Raw genomic sequence first — 18,989 nt, 5'->3', positions numbered from 1 at the left:
TCATTCACTAGAGCAAGGGAGAGGACAGAACTCCCACGCATGGATTACCCTCTTCCTTCATTCTGATTGGACCAACTTCAGTCACATGTCTGCCCCTCAGCTGATAACCATTGCCAGGGCAATGCCATGCTCTGATTGGCCGAGACTAACAAAATCAACTGGGGATGGGGTCAATTTATCTCAATCACCGGGGAGAAAAATGAATTTATGAACACAGCGGGGAATGGAATTCAGATGTGCAGTCAACAATGTCCATTACAGAGAGATAAGTTAGATGAATTTGGAGAAGTGCTCATTAATTTGGACAATTTGGAAAGCTTCCATGACCTTTATACATGTGGGTTTACTGATAGAAGTGAAAGCTATATTAACGTGGGCTGGTTACTGAGACATGAGTAAATGGACACATTGGTGGTGGGGTTGATAAGTTTGATTTTCTCCTTTAAGGGAAGGAGAGAGGAATATGGTAGGTAACTGGAGAGGCCTGTTAGGTCAAGATTATAGAGTTGTTTTTGTGGTTGTTCCACTATTCAAGATTTGACAGTGTTTATGCCCTTAGGGAGGAATGTAGGGAGGAGCCTCTTCTTTTTTTATATATATATATATAGAAACTAAAAAAAATTTTTTAGTGTTTATTTTTGAGAGAGAGAGAGAGAGAGAGAGCATGAGCGGGGGAAGGACAGAGAGAGAGGGAGACACAAAATCTGAAGTGGGCTCCAGACTCTGAGCTGTCAGCACAGAGCCTGACACGGGGGCTTGAATTCACGAACTGCAAGATCATGACCTGAGCCGAAGTTGGACGCTTAACTGCTTAACTGACTGAGCCACCCAGGTGCCCCAGGGAGGAGGCTTTTCTAAGAGAGAATCCCTCAGCTTCAAAAAGGAGGAAAGATGTTGCCTTCTTCCTATGAGGTAGAAGGAAAAGGGTGGGAGTGATGGTGGACCAGTGGTTCTCAGCTGGACAGTACCACCCAATTGGGATACATTTTGGGAACTCGGATTGTGCTGCACATGTTTAATTTAGTTGTGTTGAGCATTTATATACTGAAATATAATTCCTATTATAAATCTTTTCCTTTTGTTCTCCATTATGTTACCATCAAATCAGGATACTGGCCTCTCTTTTTTTCGACTTATGCGTGTAGTGGGTGATGAATTTTATTTCAAGATAGCAAAGCAGTCACTTAGAAAAATAGTTGTCATAAAATGGCGATGTCAGGTTTAGTAGTTGAGGAAGGTGAGAACCAGTGCCTCTCAAAATTTGTACGTGCAACTCTGATTTGGTAGATCTGGAGTGGGGCCTCAGAGTCTCCCTTTTTTAACACACTTCTGGATGGTATAGATGCTGCTGCTCCCCCATCATACTTTGAATAGCATAAAGTGAGGCAGATTGGTAGATGAATGGTTTCTTGTGTTTTCCAAAGGTGAGTGGTTTTATGAATATGGTGGGATTTGGAAGAGGCAGTGACCAAGGAACAAAAAAGATCAGTAAGAGGCTTTGATTGCTCTGCTGAGAGCTGCTTTCGTGAGCTCTATCATGATTGCTTCCTGGAAGTGGAGACTAGCAACTGGCAGGATTGATCTGGGTTTGAGAGTTATCAGCTTGGGTCAGCCAGGACTGAAGGGAATAGGGATTGATAGTATAGGTGTTGGTGGAAAAAGTACTGTGTGTGTGTGTGTGTGTGTGTGTGTGTGTGTGTGTGTGTGCGTGCGCGCGTGCGCGTGTGTTTGTGAGAGACTAGTTATGCGCACATACAATTAAAATATTTGAACTGTAACCATTGTTTTGATTTAGTTATCCATCTTCAGGTCAGTAGGGGGCACTGGTGGATTAAAAAACACATTTGAAAAGCTGCCCAGTTCTATTCGAGGAAGCAGTTTTTCTGGGTGCTGCTGCTGGAATTGAATATATACACCCCATCCCCAGATTTGTGTTACTAGATTTCATTCATTACCCAAATGTTTATCATAGTCCAGCTATGGTGAGCACCGTGCTACACCCTGGTGGGTACAAATGAAAACTCCCAGTTCTTACCTAGGAGACAATTTGCAGATTTGGCTGCACACAAGAATTATTTGAGAGACATTTTACAGGGCCCTGTGTCCATGGGTCTGATTTACCTTTTTTTAAAAAAAATTTTTAATGTTTATTTACTTTTGAGAGAGAGCATGCGAGCGGGAGAGGGGCAGAGAAAAGGGGAGACACAGAATCAGAAGCAGGCTCCAGGATCTGAGCTGTCAGCACAGACCCTGATGCAGCGCTTGAACCCAAGAACTGGGAGATCATGACCTGAGCCGAAGTCGGACACTTAACTGACTGAGCCACCCAGGCGCGCCAAAGGTCTGATTTACTTTTTAAGTGAGGTCCTGGAACCTCTGATTGAAAAAGCTCCATCCCCACCCCAACCCCACCAGGTGAGTGAAACTAAGGTTAGTGGCTCAGAAACTGCCCATTCTGATGTCGTGTAGTAAGTGCTCTGATGTAAAAGGGTTGGGGGAGATATACAGCAGTAGATCACAACTTTGGCTACACATTAGAATCATCTAGAGGGCAAGTCCTGCTGCCTGGGCTGCAGCCAGACTAATGCCATCAGGATCTCTAGGACTGGGATGTCGTCACCTACTTTGTAGGGTGAGTAGCCAACCTTGACAGCTACTAACTTAGAGGAATGAGCACCAGCAGGGGGCATCAGGAGACTTTGTAGAGGAGTACATGCTTGTTCTGACCTCTGGAGCTGGGCAGAGGGACGCAACTGGAAGGGCCTTCCCAGCAGAGCAGAAAACCAAGGACACAGAAGTAAAAGTTCCGCATTGTGTTAAGACAGGTTTCCCCGTGTTAACTATGGGCAAGAAAGATACTCAAGTTCTCTGTAGCTGTCTCCTCATCTGTAAAAAACAAGGCTAAGACTAGCACCAGCCTCACATTTTTGTGTGGATTAAGTTAACTCAGACCCAAGCACAGTGCTTGGCCTAAAGTAAGGGCTTGATAAATGTGAGCTGTTACTTTTAGTTGGCTTCTTGTAGGAGGCTGCTGCAGTAGTGTTATGGTGGTGCACAGTCTTGGGGCTTTCCAAAAGTATTTTTTAATTTCAAATTTTGGTTGTTGATTAGATGTGGCACAGGAGGGAAAAGGAGAATCTGAGGGTGCTGCCCAGGCTTTTAGCTTGGAAAATTGAGTGGCTGTTAGAACTATTCAGGGAGATGGGAACGTAGAAGAAGGCTGATGTGGATTTGGGGGAGAGAGATGATCATTTGATTTTGAAGAGATTGGACTCGTTGAAGTGTCTGTGGACATTATTATGCAGTGACCAGTTGACATGGAATCCAAGGGTATGGACATTGGTTGAGAGACGAGGGTTGGAGATGGAACGCCTTGAGGGAGAGAATTTGACCTCCTGAAAACTGTGGCAGTTTCTTCCCGAAGGGCAAAAATGTGACCTGCCCTCAGAGCTCCCTGCTTAGAACAGCCTGAGGTGACTGTGTCCTTAGTTGTAGGGCATTATTACCTCACATACTCTTTGTGGCTGTTTGGTCTTGATGTAATGCCTCTATTGCCCATCTTATTTTCTGAAATTAGTTTTCTTATCATGAATAGTATATCAGTAGTACAAAATGAGGGGAGTGGGCACCTGGGTGGTTCATTCGGTTAAGCGTCTGACTTGATTTCCACTCAGGTCAGGATCTCATGTTTTGTGAGATCGAGCCCCAGCCCACACAGTGGGCTTTGCACTCACAGTGCGGAGTCTGCTTGGGATTCTTTCCCTCTTTCTCTCACTGCCCCTCTCCCCACTCTCTCAAAAATAAATAAATTAAAAAAAAACTGAGGGGAGAATACTACTACTAAATGGAAAAGGAAAATCACCTGTAGATTATAAAAGAAATGCTGCAACTTTATTTTACTTGAATATTATTTTAAATGGCACATATTTTGAAAGATAATAAAGATTCCCTCCTACAATTTAAACATCTCTAAAGGTCTTCTTGAGAAATTATAGTGAATACATATATTTATACATACACACATATATATTTACTGTGTACATATATATATATATAATGCATACATATTTACTCACGTAAATACATATTTATGTGCAAGATTAATTGGATTCTTTCCCATTTGTTACCCTTCAAAGATGTCGCATGGTAGATCACAAAGAAGAAAAACTACCCAGCCCTTGATGCAGTCAGAAAGCACGGGCCCAGGTTCTAATTTATCGTTGTTTCTGGTTTCTGGCTAATCAACTTGAATGAGGTTTCTTAGTTTCTGAGTCCCCTTATCATGGTACTGTAGGGACAGTAATATGCCCCTCCATTTTGCACATGATTGTTGGGGGTTCAAATAAGATCACATGTGACAAGAATGGTAAATGAAGCGCTGTATGAACATAAGCTGTTTTCAGCCCCTCCTGTATCACATCTGTCTACTGAAGTGATCTAGAGTTTCAGATTAGCATCCTGAACTTAGGACTGTCACAAGTAGATGAAACTTGGATAAATTCACTTCTCATTTAGAACTGAATTCTGCTCAGGACACTATAACACTCTTCCTTCTAAAATGCTAATGGCCCCCTGTGTGCAGCTAACACTGGAAGAGGAGAAGGAAGAAGTAGATGAATTGTACCTTAAAAGAATGGGGAGCAGAGAGAGAACAGTAGATAATGGACTAGACATTTATGGTAAATGAATTTATTACCCCGTGAGGCCTATGCATATTTGTAGACATTTATGATTCGAGGATCTCTATGTATACCTGCTCAAGACCTATGTCTTTTCTAGGCTACACTGGAACTTTTTAGAAGCTAAGAAATGAACTTTGATATTTGTTTATATGGTACGTTTAAAATTACTGCGAGTAATTAGATGCATAAGACATCTCTATAGCAAAGAAACGTATCTGTTTCCAAAACTTGGCACTTGACTTATAATATGACAGGAAAGTGCCAAAAGATTTTTGAAATGAAAGAATTAAAGAGTTGATTTTCCCCAATAATGCTTAAGTGGAATTTTATGGTTTGTGCATGCAACATGAAGGTTTATGTAGATATTTTCGGGGAAAGACATTTCAGTCTGAAGTTCAGTCTTAGAATTTGGAAGTTACTTGTTTTTTTACTTTGAGTTTTTCCTAATTTGTGCGTGGCTTCATGCCAGTTCTATTAGAAAACAGTGCCAACTTATTAACGTAGCGGGTTTTAAAACTTGTGTTCGTTGTATACTAAAATAGTTGTAGAAGCAAGAATTTAGAGCAAGGGTTGGAGAGTTTTTGACATGCTAAGAGACTCTAACTTTGAATATTAAGCTGAGTTTTTATGATAATAGCATTATAATACAGTTGTATTTTGAATATTGTTTTACAGGCACTTTAAATAGTCACCCTTTGTCTTCCTACTTCTTTCTGACTCTTTGAAGCAACTCCGTGTGTTTTATTCAAAGCCCACACTGGCTCCGACTTAAGGATGTCTTTGTTTGGTTGGGTGACAATGAGGAGCCAGAGATAGATTCACAAGTGTGTATTAATAGCTCTGGTTGGGAAGGGATATCCATCGGTTTCTTTTTTCAGATATGTCTGTTCATTCATTTAGCAGTCTTTTTAAATAGGATAAATGAAAATAGTAAAGGTTTCTTTTTCTTTTCTCCCCCATCCCACAGACGTCAGTCCTTGTGAAATAACAGAATGTTTTTCTTTGTGCTTGCTGAAATGAATCTTCTCTCCCCTTAGAGGTGCTGATTCACGTGTTGTATTATGACACGGGTTAAACTGGCAAGTAAGTAAGCACCAAATGATACGAGGACTCCAACAAGCTTCCTGAATCCTCTGTTGATGGCTTACCTCACTTGGCAAATATTGACCCTGAGTCTGTTTGTGGACTTGCCTCGTTGGGGAGCACTGTTAGAAGTTGCTGTGTATAGTCCAAATATTGACTTTTCTTGTTTTTGTTCCGTGTTTTTGCAGAGATTTTCATTATGAATCCGGATTGTCATCAGCTGAATAGAGCCTAACACAGCAGCTTTTTTTTTTTTTCCCCATAAAACAGTTTTGCAGTTTTTCCCTTAAGGACGAAAAATGCCGTGAATAAATGAGATGAGGTTGAAAGCAGTTGTCGTCAGTGGGTTCCGGTGTCCCCCGTGCGCACAGTGGTTTCTGAGGAAATGAAACCTGGGTTTAGATAGACTTTGCTTTGACAGAATAGCCCTTCCTCTTAGAAAGTGTAGATTTTTTTTTTTTAGTTACTTTAAAACATAGAAGCGTTTGAAAGACAATTCTTGAAATAAATTGTTCCCTCTGATTTTTTTCTTACCTGTATCCCTTTAACTCGGGATTGAAAAGATTCATCTTGGGGTGCCTTCCGAGAGAGAGAGAGAGAGAGAGAGAGAGAGAGAGGGAGAGGGAGAAAATATCTATGGGGGTTTAGGTAAGCAGTGGTACATTTCTGTCTGAATGAGGAAGTTCAAGATAAATTTGAAACGTGGTAGATTACATGTCATGTGTGTTCTAAGTCTGTGAAACCAGTACAGCCCAACCAGATGACTCAAAACCTGCCTGAAGGAACAGTGATCTCACTCATTGGCCTTGAGGTTTCCTTCCTATTTATCAGACAAGTTTATTATTTTTGCATGAATTTAACAAAAACCGATAACTATTTTTAAAGAGTAGAATATGAAACAGTTGCCAATGAAACATAGTTGCTTTGCTGACCTAATTTTGTGGTGAATTCTACCCTCCAGAGATAAAATAGAAGTTGGTTTTATGTTAGGCCAAGATAATGTTAATCTTGAAGACGACAGCCTTATCTCCTCAGATCACAGTTTGTTTATAGTGGATGAGGAAGAACTGGGAGATACCAGTTACTCTACTACAGAATTACAGAAATGAGTTTCTCATAAAATAGTTCTGTGTTTGTCATGGTTGGAAAACCGTTTTTCTCTTTGTAGGTTCAAGTCTGAACTCTTAAAATACTAGCTTCCTAACCTGTTTACTATGAAACATACTGAAATGATTGCGGTTTCTGTTGTTGGGAAAGTGTAAACGCTCCCAAATTTATACATGCAAATAAAGGCCCATCCACGTGGCCGTTTTGGAAGGACAGATTCATTTATCCTGTCAATATATTTCTTCCAAAACGTGGCATCACTGATCGATAGGTTTATTAAAAAAATGTCTTCAAGGATCAAAATATTTTTGTCCCTCTTCATTTGGAGTTACCTTCATCCTTTGTGGCAAATTCTTTAGAATATACTCAGGAACAGCCACTTTTGTTCTTTGCATAATACCAAATAAATCAATGTATGTTGTGAAAACTATAGGAAATACAGAAAATACTGAAGAATCACCCTTAATCCCACCACTTGTACAGCTAACCACTATTCACATCTTTTCAGATCTGTTTCTGGGCATACTTACACATTCCCTCAGTTTCATATTTTCAAAAAACTGACAAATCCCTCTTCCCCTTTAAACAGTGCCATTTTCTAATCTCCTTCTCTTGCTTTTATTTCAAATATACAGAGGCTGCTTTTCCTTCAGGCTCAAATTTTGATCTGAAAGCATTTAGAAGTATAAGCCGTATGATCATATATCAAAAGTAAATTCCCTTTATTAATTTCTTATATAAATAGTTGCACTAAATTCTCACTCACTATTTGACCTGTCAGAGTTACTACTTTGAAGAGAAAACATTTTTGAGGAGGCATACTGTTTATTTTTCTTTCTGGCTGCGTTGATTTTCTGTAATTAAAAAAAAATTTAATGTGTATTTATTTTTGAAAGAGAGAGAGAGAGAGAGAGAGAGAGAATGGGGGAGGGGTAGTGAGAGAGGGAGGCACAGAATCTGAAGCAGGCTCCAGGCTCTGAACTGTCAGCACAGAGCCTGACGCAGGGCTCGAACTTACAAACTGTGAGGTCATGACCTGAGCCGAAGTTGGACCCTTAACCAAACTGAGCCACCCAGGCGCTTCTGATTTATTTATGTATGTATGTATGTATGTATGTATGTATTTATTTATTTATTTATTTATATTTTTATTTATTTCTTTTTTTTACCATCTTAACCAGTTTTTTTATTTTCATTTTTTGGTATTGTGGTAAAAAAGAAACCCCACACATAACAAAAACCCTACCATCCTAACCATTTTTAACTGTACAGTTCAGCAGTGCTAAATATATTCACATGGATACATAATAATCTCCGGAACTTTTTTATCTTAGGAAACTGAAAGTCTATATCCATTAAACCATTCCCCATTTCCTCTTCCCCGAGCCCCTGGTAACCATCATTTTACTTTTTGTTTCTGTGAATTTGACTACTTTAGATACCTCTATAAATGAAATCATACAATATTTGTCTTTGGTGACAGGTTTATTTTATCTAGCATAATGTCCTTGACAGTTGGGTTGCTTCTACTTTTTGGCTATTGTGAATAATGCTGCTGTGAACGCCGAGTGTGCAAATATACCCTCGAGACCCTGCTTTCACTTTTTTGGGTTAAATATCCAGACATGGAATTGCTGGATCATATGGTAACTCTATTTTTAATTTTTGTGAGGAACCTCCACACTGTTTTCCTGAGTGGTTGTACCATTTTACAGTCACGCCCAGAGTGCACAAGGGATCCATTGACTCTATATCCTTGCCAACATTTGCTGCTTTCTTGTTTTTTGATAGTGGCCATCCTAAGGGATAGGGGGTGAGAAAATACCTATTTTTTAAAAATAGTGTATAAGTTAATACTGAATAACTGTTCCTTTTATTTATTTTTTTAAATGTTTATTTAGGAGTGCCTGGGTGCCTCAGTTGTTTAAGCATCTGACGCTTGATTTTGGCTCAGGTCATGATCTCACTGTTCGTGAGTTCGAGCACCACATCTGGCTCTGCACTGTGTCAGTGAGGAGCCTGCTTGGAAGTCTCTCTCTGTCTCTGTCTCTCTCTCTCTGTGCCTACCCTGTGTGTGCACGCTCTGTTTCTCAAAATAAAAATTTTTTTTAAATAAGATGTTTATTTATTTTGAGAGACAGCATGGGAAATGTCCCCACATGCATTTATTTTCCACGGTGACAGGTATAAAAATGGTCTTGTGTAATAACTTTGGAAGCAGTTGCACATTTTAATGGATAGGTTATATGACTGCTAACTTATAATAGCTAAAAATGTAATAATTAAAACATCAGGTTTATTTATACAGTTTTCTAAAGTTTATTTATTTATTTTTGAGAGAGAGAGAGCATGAGCAGAGGAGGGGCAGAAAGAGAGGAATAGTGAGAATCCCAAGCAGGCTCCGTGCTGTCAGTGCAGAGCGCAAACAGGGATCCATACCACAAACCCGTGAGATCATGACCTGAGCTGAAATTGAGAGTCGGACACTCAACTGGACTGAGCCATCCAGGCGCCCCAACTGTTCCTTTTCAAGTCAAAACAGTAAAGATAAATTTCAGGATCCCATTGTCTGTATTCTTCTAACCCCCTTCTCAGAGAAAGAAAGCCTCTATTATCAGTTTGTGTGTGGCCTTTCAGATGAGAAAGGATTGCTATATAAAAGCAGGTACTATAGAATGCTCATTACGGCAAGAAGGCATTTTTTTTTTTTATTTCACGAATAAAGACTCATTTAATTTCTCTTTATTTGTAATTCAGTTTACAACACATTAAGGGCAGCAATGTAGCCTGATTTGGGCAAAATTGTTGATTGTTTTCATCATTTTGTTTTACCCTAAATTCTTTCACATAGTTTATTTTTCATTTTATGTTCTTTTTTTTTTGAAACAAGAATTTCCTCAAAAGTATTGTTAGTTTTCATAGGCCTTTTTTAAAAAATCCACTTCAGATTTTTATCTCTGAAACAACTGAAAAGAATCAGATTAAAAGCATTTTGTTTTTAATGAAAAATGTTTTCAGATGGAAATTCTTGCAGAAAAGGTTGATCGAAGATCAAAGAGCTGGTGTAACATTTGGAGGAAAAATACATAATTATGCCTCATTTCCTATAAATAGGAGAATATCTAATTTTAAATGACATTTACTGTAAAAATGTCCCCACGTGCACTTATTTTCCACAGTGACTGGTATAAAAATGGTCTTGTGTAATAACTTTGAAAGCAGCTGCACATTTTGGTGTACAGGTTAGATGACCCCTGAGTTATATAATAGCTAAAATGTAATAATTAAAACACTGGGTTTATTTATGCAGTTTTTAAAAGTCTACTTATTTTTGAGAGAGAGAAAGAGCATGAGCAGGGGAGGGGCAGAGAGGGAAGGAGAGAGAATCCCAAGCAGGCTCTGTGCCACCAGCGCAGAGCCCGACATGGGGCTCCAACTCCCAAACCGTGAGATCATGACCTGAGCCGAAACCAAGAGTCAGATGCTTACCTGACTGAACTCCAGTCACCCCTATTTATGCAGTTTTTGATGCCAAATTATTTTGAGTATGTTATCAAAACCACATCTGACTTTGATATTAAAAGGGAACTTCTTGATATAGAACATTTTTTATATTATTAAAGCAGCAGCCATGGTTTATGGTTCTGTATTTGCTCTGTTTAGAGATCATATCTACTCATGTGTATAGCTGGAAAGATAGTGGTGTGTCAAATCATCCGCAGATTCCAAACTTTTGATTTCTTTTGTTACTACTTTTTACAGAGGCTGGTCCTAATCACAGTAACTCTTAAGTCTGTTGGGTGGCTGCTGAAGGAAAGAAATGTGTAAACTTTCTGATTATTTAGGCTGCCTTCTCTCTGCAGTGGTTTTCCAGAATTTCCAGTTGTGGTACATTATTCTTTTCTCTGTGTTCCTCCTGTCCTTTGTCGGTTAGTATGCTCATCACAAGTGGTATAATTATTTGTCCACTGTTTTAGATTGTGGAGGCAGCAACCACATCTTACCGTCTTTGAAGTCTGTTTTCATTGTTTCATTAAAGAGTTACTTTGATGTTATCCTTCGTGTGGCTTGTAGGACCATTAAATGAGGTGGGGAAACTCGGAGAAAAACAGGGTTTTGGAGAAAAGAAGTTCATTATGAGGTAGCAATGAAACACTTGCTGAAGATGTTCTTGGGGAGTCCCACACATGCCTGAGGCTTAGTGAGGGGCTGGGATTGGGAATACAGATTTGGGCATCAGTAGCTGTAGGGTGGAAGTTAAATACTTAGATTTAAATGAAATTGCTCTAGAGCGAGAAGGAGAGAGGGTTAAGGTTTTACTCTGACTGACCAACCTTGAAATGGGCAGAGGAAGAGAAGGTCCAAAAGGAGAGGGAAGGAGTGCCCTACAAAGCATGTACAATGGAGCTACATTCGAATCCTGGCAACTGAAGGAACAGAGTATGAAGATGATGGAGGGGTCACCAGTTTCGGGGTGCATCCAGGATGCCAGATGTCCATTGGAGTTTCATAACTGGGAGGCCACTGGTGGGCTTGGGAAGGACAATTTCAGGTACCTTGACTAGTAAAGGGAGGAGGGAATGGAGTAGAGGAAGCAAGTAAGAGTCTGTTTTTCTAACTTTGTAATGAAATCTTACATACAGAAAAGTGCACAGATCACAAGTGAATTTCTACAAATTGACCATACTAGCATACCTAGTACTCTAGAAGCCCTCGTGGCCCTTCTGGTCACTCCCCATCTTGCTATGGGTATCCACTGTTCTTTTTTTGAAAATAGTTATTTATTTAAGTAATCTCTGTATCCAACATGGGGCTCGAACTCATGACCCTGAGATCGAGTCGCATGCCCTTCTGACTGGGCCAACCAGGCACCCCAGTGGTATCCACTATTTTGCTTCCTAACCATAGACTGTTTTTAAAGTAAATTTGTCAATGAAGAAAGAGAAGGATGGGTGGTAGAATGAGAATTAGGGGTGGAGGGTATTGGTTGTGTGGTGTTTAAGATGGGAAACATTTTCTTCAATGTAAATAAATTCCATAACTTCTCCAGTAGGTGGCCAGTCACTGTTTCTTTTTATGTTTAGGACAGTTTTCATTTAATTCTTTCAAATGTTTTTAAAGGTAAGTATGTTTGAGTGTTTATACAAACTTAAGTTTAATAACTGTTCCCCAAGCATCTGCTTGTGAAATACTGATTTCCTAAACTTGGCTGATTGTGGGAATAGATTCTTCAGCCCCCCAGAGGTTTACTGAATCAGACACTGGGTGGGGGGCAGGGCAGGGAGGGAATGTGTTGGAATCTATACTCCTAAAAAAAGACTCCCCAAGTGATTCTGAAGTCTCTTGTGTACACAGGCCTGCAAAGCGAGGCTTACATTTTATCAAAAAAGGAAACTGGTATATATTGTAAATGAAGAGCCTAATAAAATGATAGATCTGTAATTTGGGAAGAATAAAGGATCACACTTCTCAAAAATGGGAGAGACTATATACTGGATTCTCCATAAAGTTTAAAAAGAAAGTAAGTTGTCAGGGTGTGAGCCCTACCATTCATGAGCATGCTTGAGTAATTCTCAAAGTGGCTTATTTAGCTTGAGGTTTTTATTTGTCTTTAAAGCAGTTTTAGGGGCGTCTGGGTGGCTCGGTCGGTTAAGTGTCTGACTTCGGCTCAGGTCATGATCTCACAGTTTGTGGGTTCAAGTCCCGCGTCAGACTCTGTGCTGACAGCTCAGAGCCTGGAGCCTACTTCAGGTTCTGTGTCTCCCTCTCTCTCTCCCCTTCCCCGCTCACACTCTGTCTCTCTCTGTTTCTCAAAAATAATAAATTTAGGGGCGCCTGGGTGGCGCAGTCGGCTAAGCGTCCGACTTCAGCCAGGTCACGATCTCGCGGTCCGGGAGTTCGAGCCCCGCGTCAGGCTCTGGGCTGATGGCTCAGAGCCTGGAGCCTGTTTCCGATTCTGTGTCTCCCTCTCTCTCTGCCCCTCCCCCGTTCATGCTCTGTCTCTCTCTGTCCCAAAAATAAATAAACGTTGAAAAAAAAAAAATTAAAAAAAAAATAATAATAAATTTAAAAATGTTAAAAAATAATTTAAGGTAGTTTTACTGGGACACAATCAGAAAGTGGTCCTGGAGCTACAGAGTCCAGGGTAGTCCACCTTTATTTGCAAAACAAGGACAGTTTAGCTTTCTGGGTACCCATTATGAGCTGAGTGTTTATGACCTCACCAGTTTCATATTTTGGTTGACTGTGTCCAAGAATCTCCTTTGCTGCTGTAGCTGAAGGATAAACTCAATCTTAGGCCTGAGGGGTTTTTTTTTTGTTTTGTAATTTATTTTTAAAATTGTGACCCTAGTCTTTTTGAGTAAACTCATTACCTTCCCGGAAACTCCGTAAGGCAAGGACCGTGACTGCTTAAGTGTTGTGGCATATTTAGCACTGTGCCTACATGGAGTAGGTATGCAATAAATACTTGTTTTTGAAATAAGATCGTCGTTGAGCTCCTCTAATCGTTAGAGCTCATGTACCCCTGCTTCCACAACCAGGTTTGTTTTGCTCTCCTCTGTTTTTGATGACCTTCAGTGGAAAGAGTAAGAAGCAGAGAGGCTGTAAGGCAATGGTGGCCTTACCCCATTTACAACACTTCTTTGTTAGGGCCCCATCCAACCAACTGCCAATCCTAGTGGTCAGTTTACATTGATGAGTAACCCTCTCTGGGCTATGGAAAACCAAATGTTGAAAGACAACGCAAATGTCTAAGTTGGAGAATATACCTTAATGAGGGAGAGTTTAAGGTCTCTTCCTGGGGAGGGGCACCTGGGTGGCTCAGTGTCCGACTCTTGACAGTCGGCAGTTTGTGGGTTTGAGTCCTCCATCGGGGCTTTGTGCTGACAGTGCGGAGCCTGCTTGGGATTCTCTCCCTACCCCCTCTCCCTTTCCCTACCTCATGTGCTCTCCCTCTCTCAAAATAAATAAATAAACTTTAAAAATAAATAAATAAATAAATAAATAAATAAAATTTAAAAAGATATCTTGCTGGGGAATAGAATCAGAAAGAAAGAAGGTTTAGCCGCACGAGCCGGGGAACTCCAAACCCCCCTGAGGTTTGCAAAGCTAGGGGGTCACTAGCTCACCTTTATCTGAGTCAAATTTTAGTTTTCTCTAAGACTGAGGGTCTCTTACAGCTGTATTCAGAACCTCAGACAAGCCAACACATTGCAGTCCTTACTTTGAGACCCCCATCTAACAGGATAAGTTGGATCTAAAGCAGTGAAGCTATTGCATCTAGTGAGTCTGTAGCTCTACTTAGTACTCATTGAAGAAGCAGCTCTTAACAGAGTGGGCTTGACTTCAGTCTATCAAGCCAAAGTCATCTAATCTGAATTAGAGCATGTCTGATCTCTTGGAAGGGGCATATGTACCCACTTTCTGAGCTAAGCTATCTGCCCTGAGTAGAGAGTGAACCTTGCAAACAAAATTCTCGAGGACTCTCACTTGGGACAGTGGTGCTTAGGCCAGGTGTAGGCACAGCCTAGAGGTTCCAGCTCCTCGTCAGAAAAGATCCATGGAAGATCTCACTTCTCAGGAGGTATTTTCAGTCTGGTTGTACCATAATGGGTCCAGACCCGTCATGGAGAGAGAATACGTTTGTGTTCCTGTCTCACACGAGGCAACCCAACAGTAGTGTCTGTGGGAGAAAAGGTGATAAAGTCAGAGCTTTAGTGATTATGACCCAGACCTTGGAAGTTGATTGCACCTTTCTTCAAGACACCTAACTTCCAGATTAGTGTTCTTTTTCTCCCTTGGGGAACAGAAGATTCTTCTGTGACTCCTCTTTCACTCTTATACTTTCCTGGAGTGATCTCTGCCCACTGAAACAGCCTTTCCCTTCTCAAATTCTTACATCAAATGGGTTGGCCTGAATACTCAATATGAGCTCTAACAAGTTATGATAGCCACCTGGCAGCCCCCCCTCCAGAATCCCCATTTGTGATAACATCTGGTCTGGACAAGGCAAGATGGGGTAGTCTCTCACTAACAGGAGCATCAGGCTTGTCTGCCTCTGCACCTGTTATCAAGGCTCCCTAGGTGGGTTTGTGTCACAAAGGTCACTAGCACCTGGTTCCTTAACATGGTCAGATTTCCTTAGGAATCGCTCTTGGCCCACAGTTCCCACTCATTTTGGCACAAACGTGGTGCGGTTTGGGTGCACGTGGGTTTTTTGAGATATAGTTTACATATAGTGAGATGCACAGATGTTAAGTTGTACGGATCTTACAGTAATTTGAGTTTTAACAAATGTATATATACCTTTTGTGACCCAAACCCCAGTCAAGGTATGGATCATTTCTGTCATCCCAGAATGTTCCTTTGTACCCCTTTGCAGTAAGTCCATCCCCTCCCCATGCTTCGTCTCCCAGGCAAGACTATTCTGATATCTATCACTGTGTATTATATCTGAGGCCTTGCTTTAAAAAATGTTTTTTTAATGTTTATTTATTTTTGAGAGAGTGTGAGTGGGGGAGGGGCAGAGAGAGGGAGACACAGAAATCCGAAGCAGGCTACAGGCTCTGAGCTGAGAGCACAGAGCCCGACGGAGGCTTGAACCCACAAACCATGAGATCATGACCTGAGTCAAAGTCAGACGCTTAACTGACTGAGTCACCCAGGTGCCCCCAAGGCCCTGGATTTTTAACACACGGATTTTCTTGAAGTCTGGATGGTTAGAGATGTCAGAAAATAATATTTGTTCCAGCAAATCAGTGCTTCTCAATGTGGTGGTGGGGGGTGCGAGGTGGGATGCCCCCCAGGTGTCTCTCGCAGTGTCTGGAGACATTTTTGAGTCATGACTGGGAGGGGTGCTATTGGCATCCAGTAGGTAAAGGCCAGGGATGTTGAGAAGTCCATAGTGCACAGGACAGCCCTCACATCAAAGAATGATTTAGCCCCCAGTGTTAATAATGCTGAGATTGAGAAACCCTGAAGTAAATTATGTGCTCTCTGCTAAGAGAATTGTGGCCCTAGGGAGTGTTAATCTGTAGATCTCCCAAGTCTCCTGGGGTGAGGTTTGTGGTTTTTTTTGTTGTTTTATTTGTTGAGACCCTCGGGGAAACTGAAAGAGCAGCTGCTGGAGGGGTCTTGTTTGGTTGCTCCACCCTTGTGTCCACAGTTCTTGCTGTGGGATGGGTGGGAGTGAAGGTGGTTATGGAGGGGGCGGAAGACTGATGGGAGAAGGGGAAGAAAGCAACTTGAGCAATAAAGAGCCAGTCTTTGCTTAATATTAAAACTAGAAAAGTGGATGAGAGAGAAAAATAAAGTCAGAGTAATCAAGAGTCCAATAAAATGTTAAAAAGTAAACATGATGAGATTGAAAAGATGAAAGGGAGTGATAATAATCACTAAGAACGTAAAGGTAGAGACCTGAATTAAAACAACAGAAGGCCATGGGGTGAAAAATGAAATATGTGAGAGGTAGATAGGATTAAGGACTGAAAGCTGGAATTTAGAATTAAAAAGGTCAACGTGAGGCATTACATCAAACAAAGATGAAGGTAGAGGACAGTATGAACCCCAAATGCTTGGAGGCCCCAGTGCTGGATGGGCAGTGGGAAAGGGCGAGGCACCAGCTCTTGCCGATAGGAAGGGAATCAAAGTCCGGGGTGGGGCTGGCTGGCTCAGTGGAAAGTCCCCAGTTCAAAGTAGCATTGCCAGACCCAGGGGGCAGAGAGCACTGAGTTGGCACCTCCAGATATCAGCAGCCTAATAGGCACTCTCCTGGGGTGCCAGGAGCAACCACACTGACTTTTACCCTGGAAGCAAAAGAAATTTGTGGCAATATTGCCTTGAAATCAAGCCCTTTCAAGGTGAATACTTAACTACTTCAGGGTATGTTAACTATTTTTAAACCAGTTAAAGTCATAACCATTCTTTTTTTATTATTTTTTTAAAATTTCATTTTGGAGAGAGTGAGAGTGTGAGCAGGGGAGGGGGCAGAGGGGGAGAGAGAGAGACAGAGAATGAATCTCAAGCAGGCCCCACACTCAGCACGGACACAGGGCTTGATCCCACCACCCTGGGGTCATGACCTCAGCCGAAATCAAGAGTAGGGTGCTCGACCAACTGAGCCACTCAGTAGCCCCATAGTCACTCTTTTCAATAGCGCTTAGCTCTTTATTTGCTTCTGAAATATGAGAATTTCCCTTTTTGTGTATAACTGCAGGCATACATTTCAACAGACATTTTTGTTATTTTTTTAGCATCATATGTTTTGTGAATATTATGGAATAGCCTAGTCTTTCACATTGCAGGCACTGCAAATCTCAGTAATATGATTTCCATGTGGCTAAATCATGCCTATGTAGTGAGAACAAGTCAATCACTCTTTTTTTTCCCACCTCTCTTCCATCTTTTCAAGCAGGCAGTAAACAGTTACTGAGCATTTCTTATGTCCTAGGCACAGTCACGGGCACTAGGGAGACAGAGTAAGACACAGCACCACAGTGAAAGGGCTTCTAATCTAGTAGGGAGAACTTGGTAGACATAAATAGATGGATAAATAAGGGGAAAAGAAAGAAAAAAAGCAATGTATCTCCCTGCTGTTAGGCAGTTGTGCAGAAAGACAAAGCAAATATAAGACATTCCAGGTAGAGCAACCAGCGTGTTTAAACCCAGGAAGCTGGGCAACAGCATGGGAGAAATCTAGGGAGTTTGTATGCTGCGGGAGAAGGCAGAGTGGCAGAGAGATGAAGTGACAGAAGGTCGTTAGGATCGGATCATAATGGGCCTGGTTTGGCCCCATAGAAGTCCTAGATAATAAATAACAAAGGATCTCAAATAAGAGTAGAAGATAATCAGTTTGTAGTTTACAAAGATCATCCTTGTGTATTGTAGTGGTTTGAGTCGTCAGAGGGCCAGGTGAGTAGTTAGAATGCAGCTAAAACCATCCAAGAAAAAAAATGAGGGCCCAAGGGAAGATTGTACCGGAGGGGATAAAGTGGAGAGAGTGAATTGAGATCATTTAATAGTCAGAATGAACAGGACTTAATGACCAATTGGATGGGCTGGTGGTAGTGAAGATGACCTCATAGTTTCCAATCGGGTGGTCGGGTTAGGTGGTGACACCATGCCTGAGAGGAAGTAGGGGAAGAAGGGGGAAGTCTGGGGTAAAGATGCTAGCTAGTCAAGTGCTGTGTAAATGTAGGGGTTTATTACTGGGGGAAAAAAGCCTTCTGACTTCATTCCACAGCAGACACCCGTCAGGCCAAGTGTGGAGTTGGAGACACAGACAAGATCCTGACGAGTCCATTTTGGACCTGCTTGTGAAAAAGTAGAAACGTCCAGTAATAATCGGATAAACTGGTTGGGAGCTCAGGAAGGAGCTCTGGGCTGGGACTGCAAATCTGGGAGTCAGTGGCTTCACGTTGAAGCCCCGGGTGTGAGTGACCCAGTGAGGGAGAGCAAGGTGCAAAAAGATACTGAGTTGGGGACCTGAGATCAGGGGAGAATCTGAATGGGAATGGAAAGGGAAAGCTTGTCAAGTTTACTTATTAGAATTACAGAAATAATCTTTGCTGTGCTCAATGAATCACTAGGTAAGATCATTAGAAACCTCTTCCATTGTTGAGACGCCTGGGTGTCTCACTCAGTTGAGTGTCCAACTCTTGATTTCAGTTCAGGCCATGACCCTAGGGTCATGGGATGGAGCCCCACGTCTGGCTGTATGCAGAGCATGGAACCTGCTTGGGATTCTGTCTCTCTCCCTCTGCCCCTCTCCCCCAGCTCGCTCTCTTCTCTCTCTCTCTCTCTCTCTCTCTCTCTCTCTCTCTCTCTCTCTCTGTCTCTCAAATAAAGAAATCTAGAAACCTCTTCCATTGTTGTTGGTGGAGGGTACGTGTATGTGAGAGAAATAGAGAGAGAGAGACTATTTTATAATTTTAAATTCATTCCATAGCATTTCTCTGTTATTTTTTTTATGTTTTATGTTTCTTTTTTTGGGGGGGGAGGGGCAGAGAGAGAGGGGGACACAGAATCCAAAGCAGGCTCCAGGCTCCAAGCTGTCAGCACAGAGCCTGATGTGGGGCTTGAACCCACAAACCGTGAGCCATGACCTGAGCTAAAGTC

General features: G+C 41.6%; 1 protein-coding gene across 1 annotated transcript in view; it reads left to right on the top strand.

Annotated features, from left to right (window-relative positions):
- APOO (apolipoprotein O) overlaps positions 1-18,989 on the top strand; it is a 57,236-nt gene that overhangs the window by 2,850 nt on the left and 35,397 nt on the right. The window lies entirely within an intron of this gene.

Source organism: Prionailurus viverrinus, chromosome X, assembly GCF_022837055.1.
Source record: "Prionailurus viverrinus isolate Anna chromosome X, UM_Priviv_1.0, whole genome shotgun sequence".
In the NCBI taxonomy this organism is placed as follows: Eukaryota; Metazoa; Chordata; class Mammalia; order Carnivora; family Felidae; genus Prionailurus; species Prionailurus viverrinus.
Note: the sequence above shows the minus strand (reverse complement) of the source record. Positions and strands in the feature narration are given on the sequence as shown.